Source organism: Hylobates moloch, unplaced genomic scaffold, assembly GCF_009828535.3.
Source record: "Hylobates moloch isolate HMO894 unplaced genomic scaffold, HMol_V3 SCAFFOLD_5, whole genome shotgun sequence".
Classification (NCBI taxonomy): Eukaryota; Metazoa; Chordata; class Mammalia; order Primates; family Hylobatidae; genus Hylobates; species Hylobates moloch.
In genome coordinates, this window is record NW_026652280.1 from 23514482 (window position 1) to 23538549 (window position 24068).

The following is a 24068-nucleotide window of genomic DNA, read 5'->3' on the forward strand; positions in this document are numbered from 1 at the left end:
TTAACCAAACCAATGTAGCCAAATTGGTTTAAAAGTTTATTTGTACCAAACTGATAAACTTTTTTTCTTAATTTGACACTGTTTTGGAGATGTTGCACATCAAGCTTTTAGCTAGCTGTGTGTACAAAATCTTCCAGCCTAGTATAAGATGAAGAAAATATCTGCTGCCATGATTCCCCATGGACAACTGATAGACACCATGAGCAACAGGACTTGGATTTCTGAACCTTTGCTCTGTGGCAAAACCATAAAAATACCCCCATGTGAACCAGAAATATCTCAGGCTAATCCACTTTATCAGTGTAAACCTGAATCTGAGTCTAGTGTGAAGTACAGTGACAACTTAAACTGTGTTGTTAAATAAAATATCTGACATAAATGTATAGATGAATGAATAATTTAGAAAGTGAATATCTGATCCATTTTTGTTACAGATTTCAGGTGAATCCAGATTTGGAGCTTGAATGACTCAAATGCTTTGCCTACATTGATCCTACATTCAGGCTGCTTACATATCTCTTGGCTTCTCTGAGAACCAGATTGTCACCACTTAAAGGTCTGTTGGAATTTTCACAAAACCTTCTCAACTGATTTCTTCTTCATGGGAAAGTAAAAGCAATGAAAATGCCTTCAAGTTAACCAGGTCTTATTAGGTACAAATTGTTGCAAGGAAAGTGAGGTGGGATGGAAGTGGAAGGTTGTTTTGAAATCATCTTACAAATGTGAGCATTCAAGACCTGAATAATCCAAGATAACAAGAGCAGATCAATGATCTCTATAGAGAATGCTCTACAAAGGATTTGGAAGGAACAGTAAACCCACAGGGCTTTCAACCCTCTTCCTAAGAACAATGGGGCTCATAGGGTTCACAAGATACAGGAAGAAGCTCCTGGAGATGCCAGACAAAGAAAGAAAGGTGATCTATCAACCTCCACCTGCTTTACAAACTGGCCAAAGACAACCCCTGCTTAGCAGCCTCTTGTGGATGAGGATAAGCTGAGTGAATGGAGTTGAGTGGAGATGTTCCCACCTTGCCGGGCTTCCTAGAGTGGCTGTTGCTTCCTTCGATGTCACAAATTGGGCAAATCCTCCAACACTAAGGGACCCCAGATTGTGCTCCAGCTTTCAGAGGGAGCCTTTCACAGCAGCTTTCAGCAGTGGGCCGTAATGGTGCCACATGCGTCACTGGGACTAGGATCTGTCCCCTGAGCACTGCGGTCAGAGGCCCAGTGAGTGAAGTGGTCTTGGGCCGTGGGTGCTCACTCACATTCTGCTTTGGTCTTGACCACAGCATCAGAAATGATTTGATGCATTGGGTTTGAACATGTTTTGAGTTACTCTGTATTGCATACAAATGTAAAACAAATCTGGGAACCCACAAGTGTGTGACCAATTATTTTGCTCCTCTGCAAAGTGTTTATTAAATTTTCAAAAACGAGATGATACAAAGAGGCAAACAACAGAAGCAATCACAAATCCAAAACAGTTTTCAAATCTATAAACAATTTTTGAAAAACATTCAAGTAACTTTCCAACTGTGTTGCCAATGCAGTGAGGAAAACAGATCTTTCTTAAGGTTCGGGAAATTTTCAAGTGTGTCAGAGTGACCCGCACACATCTGTTGGGATGTTCTGAGTGGCAGTGAATTCACGGAGAAGCTCTTGCTCCAGATTTTCAGGATACAAAAGCATCAAAAGCAAGGCCTTGCATCTTGGTACCCTTTAGTGACTCTAGGTCTCTCAAGATTGGAAGCCCAGAGACCTTGGTCCAAGACCAACTTCTGTGCTTAGTCATATAAAAGTTATTGGACAAACCACATTGAGCCCTAGCCCTTTATCTATAAAAAGAAATGCTTTGTCAAACCATTAGCAGTGACTCATTAAGAGGTTTTAAAGACAATTTAGTGGGTCATACCAATATTTTAGAAGAAAACGAAACAGAATCAAACCAAAGAGAAAATATCAGAGTGTATTACAGGTAGCGAAAAGTAGGCCTTGTTTTAGGAAATTTCTGTTTCAATACATGTGTGTATTGAAATTGTTTTGTTCCTCTATAACATGCTTATTAACTTTTAAAAATGAAAAAACATAAAGAGGTAAATGTCAGAAGCAATCACAAGCAAGCCTCAGTTTTTAACAATTTCTGAAAAACATTAACTTTCCATTTTACTGGCAAGTAATATATTTTTCTGTACTAGATTATACAATAAAGTGTTTTTCTTAATAAAGATTTTGGTCAAGAGGTTTAAAAAAACACCCCTCTTAAGTTTCTGTCCAGCTCTAATATTCTATGATTCCCAAAGATAGAAGGGACCTGCTCACTGCGCCGTAATGATAATACTCTCATGTAACATTTTTTAGCACTTACTACGTTTCCAGGCACCGTGTCAATTGCTTTCCATGCATCATCTCATTGAACACTCCCAACAACCCTATGTGTTAGGTAATCATGATGCTGTTTTACAAGGACTGAGGAAATTAAGCAATCTTGGAGACGTTCAGAACATATAGTTAGCAGGAGAGCCAAGATTTGAAACTTACAGGCTGACTCCCAAGTCTTTAATTTTTCTTATGATTTGCTGCCAAACATGTGAGATTCTGAGCATCAGTTAGTAACTGGGCCTCTGGTACAGATGGGCGCAGGTCTTTTGCCTGAATTTCCATGTGAAGGAGGATGACCAATCATTTCCCTTCCTCTTGACTAGGGGAAGGTGCATTGTACATTTCAAAAGCCTGCCTAGCCCGGGGAGATAAGGGGGTCGCTTTATCTCTTTGCATTTCATTTTACTCATCTGTAAATCAAATTTCCCTCAGTGTCTTCCAGAGTCTTCATGAGTATCAGAGAAGGCATAATCCATACACGTGGCTTCATTTAAAATGAAAATATCAAGGAGTGTCATTTTCACAAGTATCCGCACACTCTCTGAGGCTGAGAAGAAGAGTGTAGCTACGCACACTGCAGTGAGAAGAAAACTTCAGCTCAATTGGAGGATGTAAAGGTACAAGTAAGGTTTCAGCAGAAGCACTCATGAACCCCACATGAAGTGTTTCTTTTTTCCTAGCTCATACCCCCATTAACGCATGGATGCTGGCTTAACTTTACCAGGAGTCAGAATAGGCTTCTGTGTGTATTCTTGACTAGAAGTAAAACAAATATTTTCTTTCTAAAGTTATTGAGTCCCATTGATCTATATGAAATTTCACCATTAGTCATTCCTTTTGCTTGAAGGCTTTGGGTCTGCAGAAATTCCTGATTAAAAATTAAACCTTTCTGTGGTTCGCGAGCAAAGTAATTAATCGCCTAAATGACGATTATGTCATTCTATAATCGAATAAAATTCCAAGGATACACAAACAATAAGTTCAATTGGGAGCCATGGGTAAGATTCACAGTATATGGCATGATCTGGAGAGACAGGCTTGGTTGGGGGTCTAAGTAAAGCATGAAATGCAGTGGGGAGGGTCACAGAAAAGCATCGAAGACAACTCTTAGCCACTTGTAAAATTTTGCAAGAGGTTGCAATACTCCAGAATAATCACAATCTTTTCATACAGTGCTTCCCAGTTTATAACATGTTATTCTATTTAACACTCCCAGCATCCCTTGGGGTAGATATTTCTGGAAGAGGAAACTAAGGAGAGAAGGGATGTGACTGGCCCGAGGTCACCCACTGTGAAATGGCAGGTCATACAACTCCTGAGCCCTTCTGAATCAACCACACTTTCTTCCCAGGCAGATGGGCTCATTCTCAGTGCCCAGATCTGAGCTCAACCATTCTCTCTCTGGAAAAAGACATCTCATGCCACTTTTGACACATGTCAGGGAACACAGAGATACATCAAAGAATATAGGATTCTGGCTTTAATGCCTACCAGTGAAATAAAAGACTGGAGATGTGGCTGCGTGTGGTACAGACACACACACCACAATACACACACAGCACACATACAGGATCATTGGGAAGAGTGTCTGTTCTAGGTTCATAATTCAACCAAAATGTATCAGTGATTAAAGCAATTGAGCTTTGCTCCCATCTCTGATTTCGCCTTGACTTTCAGTCCTCTGCTTCTTTCTCCTTTTCTCCCCGCCCACTTTTTAGTGGCCTTTGTTCTTCGTTCCTGAGCCATCTGGTTGCAAAGTATGGTAGGAGCACAGTGCAGCAGGCACATGAAAAAGCAGTACAAAAAAAAAAATAGTAGGAGTGAAAACAAAAGACATGAAGATCCTGAATTTTTAATTTCTCTTTTGAGATTGAAATATCACTGCTCCTAGTTCTGATGCAAAATTGAAAAGAGTGCACTGGGTCTTCAAATGGCAGATTGACAAGGAGAAAGAGGAAAGCATGCCCCAGGACAGCCTGGAGGTCAAGGCTGGGCTCAGGCATGCCTGGTCAAGCCATGCAAGTTGTCTCTGGACTTGAACCACGTATCAGAGGAGCTATTTGAGGAGCCACATCAGCACACCTGCTTCTGTGGGCCCCCAGGCTGTGGTGCTCAGCCCTTGCACCATGAAACTTTTTTTTTCCAGAAGCCAAAGCGTTGAGCATCTCCTCCCATATAGAGAGTGTATATGTTTACGTCCATGTCTTTCGCCATGTGAACGCATGCAACCACCACCTCAAATATCATAAATCCTCTCTCTCCCCCTTTCTGTCTGCCTGTTTATCTACAATCTGTCTATTTAAATTCTTTTTAAACAAGAAGGGAATATCTTTATGCCTGTTTGTAGGGATATTCTACATCCATCTGTTATTTACATCATTCGTTTTCCTGAGGTGTCTCCAACAAATCCTGGCTGGATGCACTGTATGTGTTATTAATAAAACAGCTGTAAAAATATTAACTGTACGGCCTAATTGTCAGCCCTGATTGGGAGCCAAGTTTATCCCCGGACGGATGCGGAGACTCAGAATTTGGGCTTCCATCCAGATCTGACCCTTGCAGCTCACTTTACATTTGATTCTTTGACCATTTAAGCTGTTCTGGCTTCTTTTTCCTCCCAGGGATCTGTGCACATCCGGCCTCCTGGCCTCCTGGCTCCTTCAGGTGGCGCTGGTCCAGCTTCCTGAATGTTCATGGCCAGGCCTCTCTCCTCCTCCCCCTACTTTTGTTAAACTTAACAGCCATATGCTATAGAATCACCTTCCAGTAACTTAAAAGATGAGTAGAAATATTGTCAGCGTTGCCTCTCTCTGCACACTAGTAGGAAATAGCATTTGGAGAGTCTGCATTGGAAAACACATCTCTATTAAAAGCATTGGGTTAGGATACCAGAAAACCCAGAGTGATTGGCTGCAAAGTGATACTTCCTTAGTATCTGGAATCAGATCAATCTTTCAGCCAAACCTTCTGGATAGGGAAGATAAATGAAGAGGTGATAATACATTTTATTTTTAATGAAGTGCCCAAAATAAACCAAATGAGGGCAGAAGTTGGCAAATGAGGCATTTTTTTACTGTGCCCTCCTTGGGATAGTTGGATTAACCCTGATTGGCTTATACCTAAGTGAGCCTGAAGAGTTTACTGTGGGCAAGACTGGGAGGACAGACATTGCATAGAAAAAAACTTGATTTTGCCAGTATCCAGAAAGCCTTGGCGTCGTCTGCATCTAATTCTTAGGTGACTTCATAGAAGAACATCCTTAGGTAGGGTGGTATGATGGTTTGCTTCATTGCATATGAAATACATAAATTATCTGCCAACATTTCATAGGCCAAAACATTGACACCATTCAAGCTCATAGTCCCAGTAACATTTAACATGGCTGTGATTAGCTGTCAAAAAGTTGGATAAGATTTGATGCTTTGTGTTTGTTTTTTTTTTTCTCTATTTGGACTTTCTTTATGATTGCAATATTCCACTCCAGTGAAGGGTTTTGGAAATTTTATAGGATTGGCCTTTGATTTTGCTTATTTTTTTAGGAAGATTCCAAGCAGGCTCTCCTGCCATAGAAGATTACCTCTCATATTCTCTTAACCTCACATTTTCCAGGCCATCCCTGCAAATGTTTCCAAAAAGACTGCTTGTCCTGGGGTCACCATTCCAATTCTCATAACCATTAGTACTTACAATCTGGTAGGACACTAATGGCTTGTTTGACTTTCACATTTTTAAATAATCACTTGTAAGGGGAACCCATATTTTTGTCTCTAACAGAGGTGATGAAAATTTAAAAAGAGAAACCAAAAACTTCAAATTACCAGACCTTAAAAGAAATTGCAGCAGGATGTCAATGAAATCACCAAATACACTGCTGGAGAGCTGATCTCAACAGAAAATTTAACACTCCACTATCTTGCTTGAAAAATACAGATTTTTTTATACATGGTCAACTGCCTTCCAAAAATGTCTGCATTGTAAAATGTTTTTGTCTAACAATTGGACTAGATTAAAATGACTTCATGGAGACAAACTGTTTTTAGCCTTGAAAGAACTAGTAATTATTAGATGTTTCGATGGAAGCTACCTCTTTTTTCCACCTTTGTTTACCATATAGTTACCTGAGTTTAAATGTGTTGGTGTTTCCTGACCCATATCTTATAAATGTATGACAAATTAAATGTCTTTTCAATGAAGCAAAAGGAAAATATTTAATAGAAATCTTAACTTTCATGAGAGCAAGAACTTGCTTTATCTACCATATGTGTCTCCCATAGTGCTTAACAGACAGCTGTTTGCCAATAGAGCTTAATATTCATTGACTAATAACCAAGTTAATCAAATTCTCTACTTGGCATAAGAGGGAGGTCTAAGTTTCTTCCTGCTTTAAGCTTCTATATTACACTCTTAAATGGTAAAAAGACTTTTAGCAATTCTTTATTTTATTTAGATGTTAAACAGTGTTTGTTGAGTATTTTCTATGGTGCTTGGCACAGTGGTAGGCACCAGGATGAATTCATAAATAAATGTGAGACCTGCCTCCCACTAATAAAAATTGTATAATTTGTTTGTGGAGCCAGGATATCACATAGCAGAGGCATTGTAAAATCTGGAGTAGAATGGTAGTAACTGCATATAGGCAGATAGGGCATTCAATTTCAAGGAAAAAGGGCTGTGGGATTAGTTACAACACAAAACTTCATATGAAAGACAATGGAGGAGCTGGATCATATAGAAAGCAGAAAATGGGGAAAAAATAAGCAGTTTAAGATTGAAGACTTGGTAGACCCAACATATACATTGCTGAACTTCTTGTCCTAAAGCCTAAATAACAATAACAGATGGAGACTAACTGGTGAGCTCAAAGTTTGGTGATAATTCAAGCTTTTCTTACAATCAGTGTTTATGATGTGAAAAAAAGTCTGCACTCAAGTGTCTGGTATGCATTAATAAGTTACTGAATATGTTTAAGATGGAACAAACTTTATGTCATTGTTAATGTCCATTAAAATGTGGCATTCCAAGAAGGTGAGAAGTTAATTTTTGGTGATGGCTTCTGGAGATAGATGGAATGAATAGTCCTGAGGGTATTCGATTACCAGAGAGAAGGCTACTGAGGAGATAAGTTTAACTCCCAGGATTCTGGAAATCTCAAGTAAAAAAACTTTTAAAATGACGAATTCAGGAAATATTTACTATTTCAAACAAAACACTGACTTTTCATTACTTTTGCCTGGCAGAGAAGTGGAATTATTGATCTCAGAGGAGATAGCTTTTTGTTTAGGAAAATACTGTGATGCGCTTTTTTTTTTTTTTTTTTTTTTTTTGTAAACGATGCCCCTGCTATCTTAAAAGATAGGGTGAAAAAAATGAGAGAGAGAGAGAGCTAAGCTGCAGTATATAAAAAATTAACTGGAATATGGGAACTGGTCACTGATGCCTCATTGGTGGTTGGAGAGGGCTGAGCAACTTGGCAAGAAGCTGGCAAGAAGCCTAGAAAGAAAAGACAGCCATGCAGACGTCCAGGTGGAGTGGATAGCTGAGGGGCTTTTAAGAGTAGTGGTGATTAATATTCAGTTGTCAATGTTTCCTATTCTGAGCTGTGCTGAAGCCATTCGTTTCTATCTTTAAAGCTTTAGTTAAGATCTGCCCAGAGATAATGTTGGATGTTGGGAGAGAGTGGAGCATTACTTAGCCTGGGTCAAAGCAGTGTAGAAAGAGGATGCTGGTTATGGGAGCTGAGACAGATAATTTAGGGCAGGCTGCCCAATGACCAACCCTGGAGAGCAACAGCCTTCCCCTGGGAATCCTCAAAGGTTTCAGGAAGAGTGTGGAGGACATGGGTAGAGGCTTGAGCCATTTCTTTTGGATAGTGAAGAAAAGGGAAATAACAGGCTCCTGACATGCAGGTAACTTTTAGCCATGCTGAGACAGCTGGATGAACAGAACGATGACAACATATCTATTCATCCGTCCATCCATCCATCCATCTGTCAGTTGATTCAATCATTCATCATTCAGTAAGTACCAAGAACCTATTATATCTGAATCACCACATTATAAGAAACACAGTTTATTTTGTCCAGATTTTAATTTTAAGTATTAATGTACACACAAAGCACATTAAAGAAATAAAACCCAAAGCTTCCAGGATGAGGTTGACTTTATGTGGGCCTCGGAGAATGACTTACATTTGAATAAGAATCAAATGAGAGATTCCAACATGGATACCCTGGGAAGTCACTCTCCCCAGGCTCTGTCTAAATGGCATAGGGGAGCATAGGGTCCCATCCCAGGATGTACAGTCCTTTGCCATAAGTTAGAGATGAAGCTGGGCCTGGTGTCTGTGCCTGAATATTCCTACAGCTTCTGAGTCCTGTGGACAATGATAGAGGAGACAAACCATGCAGGAAATGTGTCTAGTATAAAATAAAACTAAAAGAAAGAATTAAAGGAGGGAAGAATAACATTCATAGCAACTCTTTATATTTAGATACTATTTTGTAATTTATCATGAAATTTCATGTATAATATCTGATCTATCATCACAACTGCTCTTTGAAGTAGGTATTATTATTATTCTCATCTCTCAGAAGACAAAACTGAAGATCATAGTTTGAGTGATGTGTTCCAAAAACATAAAATTAGACCATGTGAGTAATTCAATAATCAGAGTAATTGTTACTAGTTTTCTCTCAGATCTAAAAATATTCCCTGACTTGCTCATCATTATAATAGTTTATATTAAAAGTAGAGGGCATATAATGAAATTTAAACTAATAAAAAATAGAAATAAGGAAAGATTACTGATTAAATCATTCATTCTTCATCTGAATAGCCAATTCCCCATTTTATATGATACAATTCTCAAAAATGTTATGGTCATGTCATTTTTCTGGGATGCATCACATAAATGAGAAGATACTTTAGAGAGTATTTGGGTGTTGATAAATGCATCTGTTGCATACCACCTCTGCTTATTCCTATCCTAACATTATGAACAGTGCTAAAGAAATACTAACTATAGTCTCTGCCCCAAAGAAGCTTCTCATCTTCTATGTAGAAGTTTTCCCCTTTCATGAAAGAACTGTGATGACTTTAACTTCCACCTAAGAGCTCAAACATGGAAACATTTTACCAAGTTAAAAATAAGCAATTTCTAACATTCATTAATTACACCAGCACGAGTTATCAAGAAAAAAAGTAATTGGCATAAGCATTTTCTTTCCCTACTCCCATTCTGGGTAGAAGAAGTTAGCATTGTATCTCTAAATGTCCAAGTTGTCCTTACTCCCATGTCTGTAGGGGAAATGGAAACTTCCTTTCATGACTTTATCCTTCTCATCCCACTCTCCTTCGGACCTTGAGTGTCATTAAGTTGGGTAAGGAGAGGCAGAACTTTGGCGATTTGGGGGTGAAGACGTAGGAACAACTGGATCCACCAGAAAGAGAGAGATTCCTTAGAATTCCTCCAGCAGAGAGAAGCCATAGACTTTCCAGCAATGGGCCACATTGTGGGCCACACTCCAGTGAGGAACTGCTATGGGGTGCTGGGAGGGAGACACTGGACACATGCACAGCACTGACCTTGAAGGCAGCAATGAGTTTCCCAATGGGCATGACTATAGCCAGTTTTGTTGACGGCTGAGAAGAACCCCTCTGCAGCCTCCTGGAGCAGCCGCCTGAGTGTTGCTGGAATACCAGCACTTGACTAAAGGGACAACAGAAATAATGGTGACTCTAAGGAAGGAAATGTCCCTTAATTTTTCTCCCAGCACACACACAAAATCAATATCTTTTTAAAGGGTTAATGAAACTAGTTTCACTAGTCAGATATGTGGGTGCTCAGGGCAAATTTAATTTAATAAGGACTAGAAACTCCACGTGTGCCATTCCCCGCCCTTAAGTGTTGTGAGGTAGAAGTCACCTACATTTACAGGCAGCTGATCCTCATGAATCAGGGATTTCCTATTTGGGGATTTGCCTACTAGCTAAAATTTATTTCTAATCCCAAAATCAATACCAGAAGTACTTTTGCAATTACTCATGAACATGGTCAGAGCAGTGAAAAATTTGAATTCTCACACTCACGTTTCTAGCTGGATCAAATAAGGTGACACTCCCCCTTCTTGTTTCAGCTTTTTTATTGCAAACATGTGTCCTTTACATGGTCTATTTAGTGCCACAATTTTTACAATTTTCTGCTTCCTGTTGATGATTTTGCTGTTTAAAATGGCCCCCAAGCATACAGCTGAAGTGCTATGCAGTGTTTCTATGTGCAAGAAGGCTGGGATGTACATAATGAAGAAAATATGTGTTAGATAAGCATCATTTAGGAATGAGTTATAATGCTATTGGCCATATGTTCAATATTAATGAATCAACAACATATATTAAATAAGGTATCTTTAAACAGAAACACACATGAAACAAGGTTATGTATTGACTGGTGGACAAAAATGTTGTAAACAGTAGCTTGCAGGAACCTAACCCTGTATTTCCCCTAAGAGCAATGACTTGGTATTTGCTGATTCATTGTTTGTGGACTTTATAACTATCATGAATAATAAGAATCTACTATATTTATATATTCTTTGACTCAACCTATTATGTGCAAAACATCCCATTAAGCAACAAAACAAAAATACGCAATAAATTCTGCAATTTCCGCCAGATCCTAATATACTGCAACCATACCATGCACCACAGAACAAAATTCAATGCAGGTTCTCTCTCATTCAGAAAGTATTTTGGGCCTCATGATTATTTCTGGAAGTAAAGGAGATAATTATAAGGCAATCTTCTTTATACAAAAGCTCTAACAAGAACCCTGAGGACAGCTCTGAGGATGTTTGTAGTGTGACTTCAGTGTATTTGCGGTCAATGCTTCCTGTTATAAACACAGGACTCTGGCTTCCCAGGGGACTTTGTGAGCATCTGATACTGGATGAGACTTGGCATGTTGCATCCCAGCACATCAGTGTATGCAAACAGGTTGGAAAATAATCAGCTTGACCCCTTCCCAATGTAGGCAAGGTTAACAAACAAAGAAAATGCACACAACCTATGCCTATGAGAATGTTGGTTTTGCACATGTATAAATTGAAAACTGACAAGTTTACAAAGTGAATGTGGCTAATGATGACAGATACTTGACTTACAAGGGTGGAGCCAAAAAAGTCAGCCATTTGCTATGGGGCCAACTTTAAGTTCTAGAGCATTTTAATCCTAATTTAGTATTTTGTCACAATTTCGTAATTATGTCACCAAAGAAGCAATTGCAGTCCTCAGGTGAGCCTCATGGGTAATTGGGTTGAGTTCTAGCATATTTCCAAGACTTGGTGGCAAAATTATAACTAAACAGTAAAGAAGTAGTCTAGAAGGTAAGCACCAGAAGGATGAGAATTTTTGGCTATATTGCTCATCACTACATCCCTGGAGCCTAGAACAGGGCTTGGCATAAGGGAAGCACTCCATAAATACTTGTTAAACTAGGTCCATTTAACACTTTAATATGTTATGATAAGAGTGCTAGTGTTTCTGGATATAGAGCATCATGTATCTCTGTCCTGCTTCTCATACCTGTGTTATTTCCCTCCCCAGCCCAATCTGTCCCAGTCTCCACTTTGCCCTCTAAGCAGCCAGTGATTTCCACCCCAGAAGAAACCAACAGAAGAAGCAGAAGCTCCATTGCTGGGCAGAAAGTCACCAAGTACCCATCTAGTCCCATGACGTGGGTCTCTATTCCCAGTGGTCCTGCTCCTGACCACTTCCAGAGGACAGTCTATTATTTCAGAGCAATCACACCTCTGTCATGTACAGGACTGATTATTTACTTACAGGCAATTGGTAGTATTTTGCATAAGGATCTTAGCCTGTTTTAGCAAGGATGCCTTTGAGGTGATGGAGTTGTTGATTTTGTGGCTGCTAATGATATTTTTAAATTTAGAATTTTTTCCCTTTTATGTTTCACTACCCACCCAGAACTCAAATTTCTATTATTTGAGTAACTGTATTTAACATAATTGAGTTTAGTTACTGACAGGGTTTGGCTCTGTGTTCCCACCCAAATCTCATCTCGAATTGTAATCCCCATAATCCCCAGGTGTCGAGGGAGGGACCTAGTGGGAGGTGATTGGATCATGGGGGCAGATTCCCCCATCCTGTTCTCATGATACTGAGTGAGTTCTCATGAGATCTGATGGTTTAATAGTGTTTGGTAGTTCCTCCTTCTCTCTCTCTCTCTTTTCTGCTACCTTGTGAAGAAACTCTCTCTCTCTCTTTCCTGCTACCTTGTGAAGAAACTCTCTCTCTCTCTCCTGCTACCTTGTGAAGAAAGTACTTGCTTCTTCCTCACCTTCTGTCATGATCGTAAGTTTCCTGAGGCCTCCCCAGTCAGATGGAACTGTGAGTCAATTCAACCTCTTCCTTTTGTACATTACCCGGTTTTGAATATTCCTTTTAGCAGTGTGAAATGGACTAATACACTTAACAACTTTTGTGTTTTATTTTATGTCTTTAAAATATTATTATCAAAGGGGTTTAATTGGACTCACTAGCCTGCCCAAGCCGTTTGGAGCACAGAAGAGTGAAGAATCCCTGAGTCTTGATCCTATGTGAGTTCTGATTTTTGTCTAAAACCCTTTATAGGAAGAATTGTGCAGCACTCTTATGGAGAGGCATATAACGTCTTGTTTCTATTTATTTATTTATTTTTGTAATATTAGTGACCATTGATGATCATTACCCAATCCATTAATGGTTACAGAATGGTGATATTCTAATTTTATAATTTATTTTTTATATATAGTTTAAATGCTTCTTTAAAAGAAAACATTCTAATCAACTCTCTAATGACTTTGAGATGAATTTCATTTAGGAAAGCAAGATAAATGCTTGATTCTTTCCTTTCATTTTTCAGTTTTCAACATATTGAGCTGACTCCATAGAATCCTCCAAAGGGGTATTCAAATGAATTTTTGTTTTCTTCTGTTTTGTGTTTAATATCATTGTGAACTTATAGATGTAAATACAGTTTTGTGTGTTTTCAATGGGTTGCATCTATTATTCTTAGTGATGCTAAACTGCCCCATGTTTGGCCAGAGGAATCTCTTGAAGTTGTCTCCTGAGTCCTTTTAACATGACCATTATCCTTGATCGTATCATTGCTCTCCAGAATGACAAAATGTTCCAGATCCATACTGTTTATTTTCTACCCTAGATATGAAATCGTGTTCTGTTTATTTCAGTATGATATTTAGAAACCACAATCTGTGTGTTAAGGGTACCAATTGCTATTGTGTTGACATTACTTCTAGTACTTTTTATCATACAGACCTGGAAAATATTTTTAAGAGAAAATACAGCAACGATAATTTGGTCAATAGCATACTTTATCCTGTAAGCACACAAAATACAGTCACAGAAAAATAGTATCAATGTTATCATCACTAACATAATTACATAAAACAGTTTAATATTCTTTTGCTGTTCTTCTTCTCTAACAGTATCACCCTAGGGATGACCAAATACATTCTTGAGTTTTAACATCATTTGAAATAATTCCTTTTCATATATTTAGGCTACCAACTCAAAAACAATTTGTTTTTTGCTTTAAATTTTAAATGATCACTTTTTAAAAACACTTCTCTATAATTGTGTAAAAATACTTTAAATTTCCAAAAGTCCCCCTTAACAAAACAAGATATAATCAGATAAGCCAAGCTCATATCCAGCCACCTCTACCTTGTTCGCTTACTTTCCTTATAGATAAATACCTTTTAAAGTTTATTCTCTCATTAATTTTCTTAAATACAATTATTCAAATATGTGTCTATATTAGCATTTCCTCTTTCTTTGATAAATGATTTTATAACATAAACACTTTCTCCTCCTTGCTTTTTCCCTTGGGATTGTTCCAATGCAGTTTTGTAGAGATTTTTAAATCCTCTTTACAACTGCATAGTATTTTATCATGTGGATTTACCAATTGTTTATGTAAACAGGTCCCTCTGGGTGAATATTTGGTTTATTTCTGATATTTTACTATTACAATTGGGCTGCAGTGAATATAGAATGCATCTGGGCGACATTTCTCTTTTCACGTCTGCCAGTGTGTCCTTATGATAGAGTCTCAGAAGTGAGTAAATGTAAGTTGGCTAGATATTGCCAAATTCCCTTCCACAGATGTGGTATCATTTTGCTTCCCACTAGCAGTGTAAGACAGTGCCTGCTCTCCCACAACTTTGCCAACTGAGTATATTTTCCAAACTTCTGGATTTTTGCCAATCTGGTATGTAAGAAATGGACAGGATATTATATTTTGCTTTTCTCTTATTAGGAGCAAGGCTGAGCATATTATAATTAGGAGCCATTTGCTTTTCTTTTTTAAGAAACAGTCTGTTCATTTCCCTAGCCCATTTATCTACCAAGTTGCAGTCTTTTTCTTCTCTATTTTTAGAAGCTCTTTATATATTAGACATGTTCAACCTTTGTGATAAAAGTTGCAGTTTTTCCCATTCGTCATTTTTCTTTACATTGCTTAGTGTATTTTCTCCGTGCAAACGTATTTTTTTAATGCCATCAGGTTTAACTTTTTCCTTAATGCTTCTGGATTTTGATAAGTAGTTGAGACAGTTTCCCTCATCCTAGCTACTGGAGGAAAATATCCATGTCTTCTCTTCAAACATGTATAGTTTCATTTATTTCACATTTAGATCTCCGAGTCTTTTGGAATTTATCCTGGCTTACAATGTGAGAAATGGATCCAATTTTATCTTTTTCCATATGGCTATTCACTTATCCCAACACCACTTATTTAAAAGTCCATCTTTTCACCACCAATTTGAAATGTCACCTTTATTGTGTATTAAATTTCCATATGCAATTGGGTCTATTTCTGGAATTTCTATTCATTGATCTATCCGTGTGTGTATATCCTTCTGTATTAATTATAAAGGCTTTATAATGTATTTAAATATCTGATATAGCCAACCCTTCCCAAACTCATTGCTCTTCTTTTGCAAGAATTCCTGACTACTCTGGCTTATTTTTTCTTCTAAATGGTATTTTTGAATGATGTTACATTTATAAATTAACTAAAGGAGAACTGACTGTTGTCTATCCACAAAAGTGGTATGATTTTCCATTTCTTCAAGTCAACATTTACATTCTTCAGGAGTGTTTTTAGTTTTCTTCACATAGATTTTGTACAATTTTTGTTTCTTTTTATGCTTAGGTTTATCATTACTACTATCTTAAATAAATCTTCTATATATCCTCTAACTACTTTTAGTTTGTATATATGAAGGTTGTTTATGATAATCTTTTTTTTCTATCCACTACTTTACTAAATTCTTCTATCACTTGTGGTACTTTTTCCATTGAGTTTTTTGGGATTTCCAGATATATACATGTCTTCTGCTACTAGATATGTTTTTACTCTTCCTTTCTATTTCTTATGTATGACAGATTTTATCCTATTTGATTTTTACTAAACACTCTATGAGCATTGCACAAAAATATTAAATGGTCTTTGAAGCACAATTTTAATGGTTGCATGTATTTTACTATTTGGATACACCACAACTTATGTAGTCATTTCCAACTCGAAATTCAGGTTTCCTCTTTTTACTCTTATAAATAAGGATGCAGTGAATATTTTTCGTTTAAATATATTTGTGCTTCTTTCTGATTAGATCTGATTAGATCTTTAGTGATCTATTCATAGAAGAGGAGTCACTACATCAAATAGCATGCCAAATTTTAAGAGTTTTTAAATATATAATTGAGAAAATTCCCTCCAGAACACATGAACCAAGGTACACTTTAACCAGCAGGTGTGTCTTCCTTCACTACATCCTCACAAATCTAGGTATTTAAAGAGTTAATGACAGCTCAGTAGGCAAACAATACCTCATCATTATATGACAGGTTAGTTGAGCAATCTCAATTCAATGCAGGTATATCCATGAAGCAATTGTATCAGAGAAAGGGAGTGTGAGGGAATACGGCCAGTACATTCTACTTATATGGACACAATAGCAATATTTTTCCTGTGGGGTGTTACTACTTTTCTTATTTAGACTAACCAGACATTGATATCTCTGCATGGCAGGCATTCAGGTTCTGGTTCTTCCAAGGATTGATGTAGTCTTTTTGGCCTTTTAGAGCTCCCATTGACACACTTCCCTGCTCTGGGAAATCAGGCTTAATCTCAATCTCTGTATCTTCTCTCAGTATCCATCACTGGAATCATCTCACCCATTGGGCAGGCTTTTTGAACATGTGAATACTAGCTACAGTTTCTGGTGTCCTCATGACTCACCAGAAGTGTGTGCATCCTTGGGGATACCCACTAGTGGAAGTGCAGGCCACTCCTCGGCCACCCCATCTTGTAACTTTCTTGCATTTCTCATCCCTAATTGGATAGGCACAGCAGCAGATCAGAAAGCCTGTTCATCCAGAAGCAGAGTTCTAGCCAGGAAAGTGAATACCAGTCTGCAACTTCAACCTCAATGGGTGACTATCTGTGAAGCTCCTCTGCTGGGGGAGAGTGGGCAGCCTCTCCCTTGCCCATTGGGAGAAAAGGGAGTGACCTCGGGTGAGTAACAGTTTCACACTGCCTAACCACTCCCAGGGTTGATCCTGTCCCTCATGCCCTTTCCAGTCCTCTGCTTATATAGTGATGATGCGGGGTTGGGGTCTGGCTGTTCTTTTACACGTCGAGCACTTAGCACCTGTTGTTTTTGGCTGTGGGCCTAGTGCTGACTCCAGAGCAGCAGTAGAAGCCCCCCTCCACATCCTACTATGCTTGTTTTTATTTCTATTTCTTTGCTTAGTAGTAACATTGGATGTTTTTCACGTGTTTACTAATGATCATATTTCTTCTTTTATGAATTGCCTGTTCTTTATGGCTTGTACTTTATTTTTTATTTTCTTCCTCTCTATCTAGTGAAGCTTTCTTCTTGGGAAATAAGCTCACTGAGTTTTCCGGGCTGCATAACTTTATAGCCCCACCGGTTCTGAACTTAACACAATCACTTTCCAATTGTAGTTTCTGCCTTTAGGGTAAGAGTATTAATATTCAAGATACAATGAGCTAAGAAACAGGATACGCAGATCTACTATTTGATATTCAGCATCTGGTTTATAAGTTTGTGCTAAATATGCACAAACAGTGATATACATATTTACGTGTATGCATGACCACCTATTATATAAAGATATGACATGATGTTCAAAATCAGCTTTTGCCTCCCATTAAATTTTTCCATAGCCTCTCAGTCATTCATTCAACCTAATAACAGCAATCTTAGAGTATCAATTTATAACTCTACCAGGTGGCAAAAGGCTTTTCCAAGTGACCTCTTGGGGATCCCTTCTGACTATCTTCTGGAAGATAGGAGATTAAAAACATGTGTGTTCCCACAGTGCTGCATTCTGAAGATGTTTCCTCTCCTAGTCCTGCCCCATGTAAGTTATGTAAGACTATGGAAATCAACAAAGAGCAATTCATGCCTTGACTGGGATTATTGTTGTTATTGTTTTTACGGACAGACCTAAAATTGGAAGAGCAACTCAAATGCAAGCAGTTTGTACATACTGTCAAGCTCATAGAAAATTCACTTCTGACTTTTCTGCAAAGGATAGAAGTGGATAAAAATTCTTGGTATTTTGTGAGTCTATTAACTCTTGGGGATGGAAATAAAATGGATTTAATATAATATCCTTACATCTTAAGCCATCAGAGCTTAACCTGGGAAGCTGAACCTGAAATGTGGGAGGACTAGGAGAAAGCCCAGGGCTTGCAGCACAAGTGTGTGTGGCATTTTGATGTTACTATGGGGATTGCCATAGTAACAATTCCACTCACCCTTCATTTATTAAGTTATTTTATTGTGGAACCAAAAGGTAAACCAAACATTCAAAGAAACAATAGCTTTTAAAGAGATTTTGCTGTTTCTGCAGCCCATGCCAAATGTTTCAATGAAAGTACTTTGAGTGGAAAAGACAATATTGGCAGATAATTTAATACAATTGCAGGAATGAGATTCCTCAAGGGTTCCTCTGAGACTGAAAAAATAACAGCTGATCTATGTCATAATACAGTGTCGAATTTGAGAATTTACCAGCCCTGAGACTCCACCCTCTGAGACAACAGTGAAATTATCCTTACTCTCCCATACCCACTCTTGTTCTTTTATTCCTTCACTCCTTTAGAAAACAGCCTCTTTCCCCCTACCACCACCCCATAAACAGAATAAGAAAAATTCAGCTGACCAGCAAAAAAAAAATAATAATAATAACCTTAATCTTGATGGGTTTAAAGCCTTTAAGTGCAGTATCCCACCCCTGGGGCCTCAGCAGGCCTACAGTTAGAACAGAGAGGAGGAGAAATAGGGAACTTTGGGAGAGGGATTGAGGTGGAATTTTCCTGCCCTATCCTTGGATCCTGTGTTCCTGGTCCTTTGAGGGTCTCTACCAGGGTGGGTGGATTCGCCTGGAAAATGTTCACAGACTCTCTGAAAGCAAAAATAAAAGTGGGGGACTGTTGAACAAAAGCATGTGTTTCCAGGTCTGCCCTACTGTAATGGAGCTTCATGGTAAGAAACTCCTTAGGCGGTAACGGTTGCATAGGGGAAAAAAAAGAAAACCGAGTGGTAGCTAGGAAAGGCAACTCTGAAAAACCAACCCAAATCCATGTAAGATCACTAATAATGTGAAAAATGCAAGCAAGTGACCACTTGGTTTGGCCCCTCCACCTCCCCAGTGCTAAGGGAGAAGGCTTCACTGCTTTTATGCTTGTCATTATTATGATTCAATCAATCTTTTTCGCACAGAGAAGATAAGGCTTATGAAGAGAGGCAGTCACCAAGATCAAAAGAATGGATAAGTGGAGATGGAATCCATCTAGACATGGTGAGCCAAGGACAGTCTAAAAAAGACTTTCAGGAATCAGAGCAAGTGGTGTTCTGAGCCTTTCCTACACATTGATTCAATCAACTCACACAAGAAATAGCCCTTAGAAGTCACTGTTTTCAGGACCCTCAACATTCAAATGAGAAAGCTAAGACACAGAGAAGATAAGGGGCTTTTCTACAATAAAGTGTTCAGTAAAGAAAGGAGCCTAAGGTCAGGAGTTTGAGACCAGCCTGGCCAACATGGCAAAACCCTGTCTATACTAAAAATACAAAAATTAACCAGGCATGGTGGTGCACACCTGTAATCCCAGCTACTTGGGAGACTGAGGCAAGTGAATTGCTTGAACCCAGGAGGCAGAGGTTGCAGTGAGCCAAGATCACACCACTGCATTCCAGACTGGGCAACACAGTGAAGTTATACTCCGTCTCAAAAAAAAAAAAAAAAAAAAAAAAGCAGCCGGTAGGGAACCCAAGCAGCTGACTCCAGAGTCCATATGCCTACCCAGGACCCTGTCTTGCTCCTGTAAGTCAGTATGTGAAAAACAGAAGCAAATTCCAAAGCTGCTTTCTACTAAGTTGGAGTAAGAGAAGCACAAAGGGGAACAAAGATTTGGCTAATGAAGGTACGTGTGCTCTGACTGTGGGCCAACAGCAGCAGACGGCCTCCCTGGGGCTGGAAAGCCAGCCAGGCAGAACACCTTGAATCTCAAATGAGGAAAAGCAGGCACAAGACTGCACCCTTAGGATGCTCTAAAATGCACTGAAGCCTAAACCGACTTTCTCCTAAGCCAAACCAAATCTTCTGGGCTCCCCTTGTGTATCTTGTTTATGGGAATAGAACAAGATATTATTCCCGTTTTTTCCCCCTTCACAGGTTGGAAAAGTCAAATCCTATAGAAAGAAAGAATCAAACATTTGGATTCTATATTGCAATCATCAGAGGTAGCATGAGAAGCCTAGAAATCTCTTCCTGCGAGTCAGTAGTAGAAGCACATTTAAAACGTCACTGGCAAATTCCTGGCAACTTCAAAGAGAAACAGAAAACGTCTAAAAATCCTGGGCTCTATTCTACTTCAGTAAAAAGTATAAAAGGCTCCTGGCCTCATTTTAGCAAGCTCCCAGTTATTTTATTTGTATCATTTGGTTATATTTGGTCTTGAAAAGTTTCAAGGCTTTCTCCACCAATGGCTTAAAAAATTAAAGCAAGGTCAGATTAGGCTTGTCTGGGGAGCTGAAGATAGAAAGGATAGGGTTTAAATGTGTCCGTGTTAGGACCCAGTAAGGGGAGGAAGTGAGAGGAAGCAAATGAGCTTCCAAAAAGAATTCACATATGGACGATGCATGAGAGTTTGCTCGTGCTTGCCTGTGCACACGCATGTGCAAGCACGTGGGCAGAGGCAACTGCCACTAAGGAAGGACTACTTTCCCTTGACTATAATTAAGCTTCCTCTGGGCTGGGGTGTTTGCTCGCCAGGCATATTTCCTCGATTCTCAGAGCTCTACTAATCATGCAAAGTCTTTTGTGCCTCAGAGACCCCAGCTCTCCTTTCCCCATGGCCAGAGCTTGGGAAGCCCCACATCATACTAAGTAAGAAATTACTGATCTCCAAGGATGAGTTAGTATGGAAAAAAAAAATTACAGTACTTGGGAAGTATCTAGAAGTCTCATAGTCCAATGCCTGGGGATGTAGCATTGGGAAAGAGAAAGGCCAGGAGAAGGAAGACAACAGAGAATTAAGCACGTTAAATGTCCTTACGTTTTATAAGGTGCAAACGTGAAGCTAGCTGCACTTTGCCACCACACAGTAAATATAAGATTACTAGGCAATTATATTTAAACATTACAGAACCTCTGAAAATAATTGCCATGTTCAGGGCAGTTTCTCAATCCCTTGATAACAGTATAGTTTAATGGATAGAAACAACTATATCATTTATTCCTCTTACATAAAACGCCACCAACCATGTAAGTACATGATCAATAATAGAGGTTTACAGTGGGTGTGCAGTCGTCCTGAGAGCTGCAGCTTCGTGTAAAGTAATGAGGTAAAATGAGAAGCAAAAAATATGGAAAGGAAGTGCTTCAGCAGAGCAAGGATCCAAAGGCTTCTCAGTGCCTTTATTTTTATGGTGTACAAGGAACAATGTGAAAGCTAAACTTGGAACTTTTAAGAGATTTGTAAATTAGCTGTAAAATGTGACAGCTAATTGGATTCTTCCATTTAAGGTTTTGGATATAATTGAAATGAGGATTGGGGCTATACGAGGGATTTGGGGGTGGGTGGAAAGAGGGGACACTTTGGAGATGAGATTTATCTTTTGACTTCTGACCATTTTCCTTTTTCACAGGCCTGGGTGTTAGAAAGAAAATTAAAATATTGGTTTGGTGGCAAGCCTGGAGCCTTTTGTAGGTGTTAATTTAACTAAAGAGATATTCCCAGGTCAGCCATTATGTACTCTGAGCAGCATTTCTAATATTGAGTCAATAATTGACCGCTCTTCTGAAAAACAGATTGCAGAGTTTCTAATGGGAAGTATGCGGGTGGGGTGCTTCGAAAGAAGCAGAGGTGAAGAACTTGACCTGCTCCCAGATGTCCATAATGAGACTTCCTTCATGGAGAGGCACAAACCCCCTTCTGAGATCACCTGTTTGCACCGTATCTTATGAGCAGACAGCCTTTCCTTTTTTAATAATTGCTAGAACTTATTGAGGGCTTACTATGTTCCAGACCCTGTGATAGCTGCTTCACTTGATTGATATCATCATTCCAGATTATGACAGAGGGAACTGGAGTTCTGTGAGGTCACGTTGTGTGTCCAAGGTTAGCCAATGTGTTAGAGGTATGGCTGAGGTCCAGCACACATCCTCCAAATTCACAGTGTTCACTCTTAACCAGTACTGCTTCCCTGCTTATCCAGTGCAATAATTGATTCCATTTAAGTCAAAGAAGAACAAGAGGGACCATAATATACATTGATTTGCCTAGAGATATCCTACTATACAGTTTTTTGTTTTACATTTGTGAGCTTATATAAAAGTTAGAAATGACCTAGGGAAAATGTATTAACCCTACTGTACAGAAGAGGAAACTAAAACTCAGAGAGGTTAAGCCTCACACCCAGTAGGTAGTGAAGCCAAAATTATACACCTGACTCCCAAACATCTACTGCCATTGTAATACACTACCTCCTGCAAGGCTAAAGTAGACAGCCCGGCTAACCATCAGGAGCCTATTTGCTCTAACTCACATTTACAGTAAGTGAAATAAAAATCTACCTTTTTGACCTGTATTGCGAGATGTCAATGAGCTATGACATGTCTCAGAGTGCTCCATGGGGAAGGCCGATCCATCTCTCAGCTCTGTATCCTCCTCTCTGGTCAGGTTAATGTCTTCATTGGTAGTCATAAAGAACTTCTTTGCTTTTAATATTCCCTCTGTCCTTCCTTGAGTCCAAATTCTAGCCAGGCTTGAAGGCTCAGCTCAAGTTTGCCTTGCTCCTTGAAGCTGTCCAGGATTGCTTTTCCCATATTTCCCATAGAGTTTCCATCCTTCCCTCAAGCTCCTGCAGTGCCTACCAGCACATTGCCTGTGACAGTGCCCTGGTTTCCATTTCCTAGCTCCTCAAAGGCTCCAGGAACTCTGTCTTGTACTTTCACTTTTTTGAGCTTTCTTTTAAAAATATTTTTAATTGACATATAATGATTGCAAATATTTATGGGCTACAGAGTAGTATTTTGATACACACAATGTGTAACAATCAAATCAGGATAATTAGCCTTTCTATCACCTCAAATATTTATCATTGTTTTGCACTGGGAACATTCAAAATCCTCTCTTCTAGCTATGTGAAAATATACAATAAATTATTGTTCACCATAGTCACCTTACAGTGCTATAAAACACTAAAGCTTTTTCTCCCAATCTAGCTGTAATTGTGTGTCTTTTAACCAGCCTCATTCTATCCTTTCCTCTCTCCTACCCTTCTCAGCCTTCAGTAACCACAGTCCCATCATGTGCCTATGACAAGATTGGGTTCACACATGAATACTTGGTGAGTTGGGATTGAATTAAGTTGGCATCCTACAGGCCCTTAATATATGTATAGTATGGAAATAAATAAGAGGGAAAAAATAGGAAATAAATTGTGTTCTAAAGAGATCATTAAAATAGTAAGGAATGAGATTAGGATTTCATGGAGAAAATGGTATGAGAGAGGGTACCTGGAAGTCTTCTTTAGTATCTCAATACAGAGCCAGTTTCCGTAGCTCAGTAATCCTGAAACTTCAGTGTTCAACAGAATCACCTGCAAGTCCTCTTGAAATACATAGCACTGTTTTTTATTTCCCCCTGCTGCACCAGAGCTTCTGATTCATCAGGTCTGGGATGGGGCCTGAGAATCTCCATTTCTAACAAGTTATCAGGAGATGCTGTTGCTGCTGGTCTGAAGACCACTCTTGAGAACCACAGTGATTCTCTACTGTGGCTGCAAATTACAAACACCTGCTATGGGGAACAAATGTAAGCAGCCTGCCCCACATCAGGCCAATTAAATCAGAATCTCTGGGGAGAGATCTGTGTACAAGCAAGCTCTTCACAGACATGATCCCTCCACTGGTTCACCTCTTAAAACTCTGATATCCTTGAAGCTTCCATTGTCTTGTTTATTTTCTAGAAATGCACTTGGTAAATAGGAGTTCAATACCTGTTTGTTGAAGAAAGAAAAGAACTATGGTGGGTCAGATGAGAGACAAAAATCACTCTGCAGA

General features: G+C 38.9%; 2 long non-coding RNA genes and 1 other non-coding gene across 3 annotated transcripts in view; 2 read left to right on the forward strand and 1 right to left on the reverse strand.

Moving 5' to 3' along the window:
* Window positions 1-24068, reverse strand: part of LOC116468075 (uncharacterized) — a 48064-nt gene that overhangs the window by 8136 nt on the left and 15860 nt on the right. The window lies entirely within an intron of this gene.
* LOC131383596 (uncharacterized) lies at window positions 451-24051 on the forward strand. Its single transcript, XR_009213738.1, has 6 exons — window positions 451-556; window positions 2814-2998; window positions 12917-12994; window positions 16810-16980; window positions 23291-23353; window positions 23975-24051. It is a non-coding gene; the product is annotated as an uncharacterized LOC131383596 (long non-coding RNA).
* On the forward strand, window positions 8597-8797 carry LOC116470019 (small nucleolar RNA SNORA73 family). Its single transcript, XR_004248456.1, has one exon. It is a non-coding gene; the product is annotated as a small nucleolar RNA SNORA73 family (small nucleolar RNA).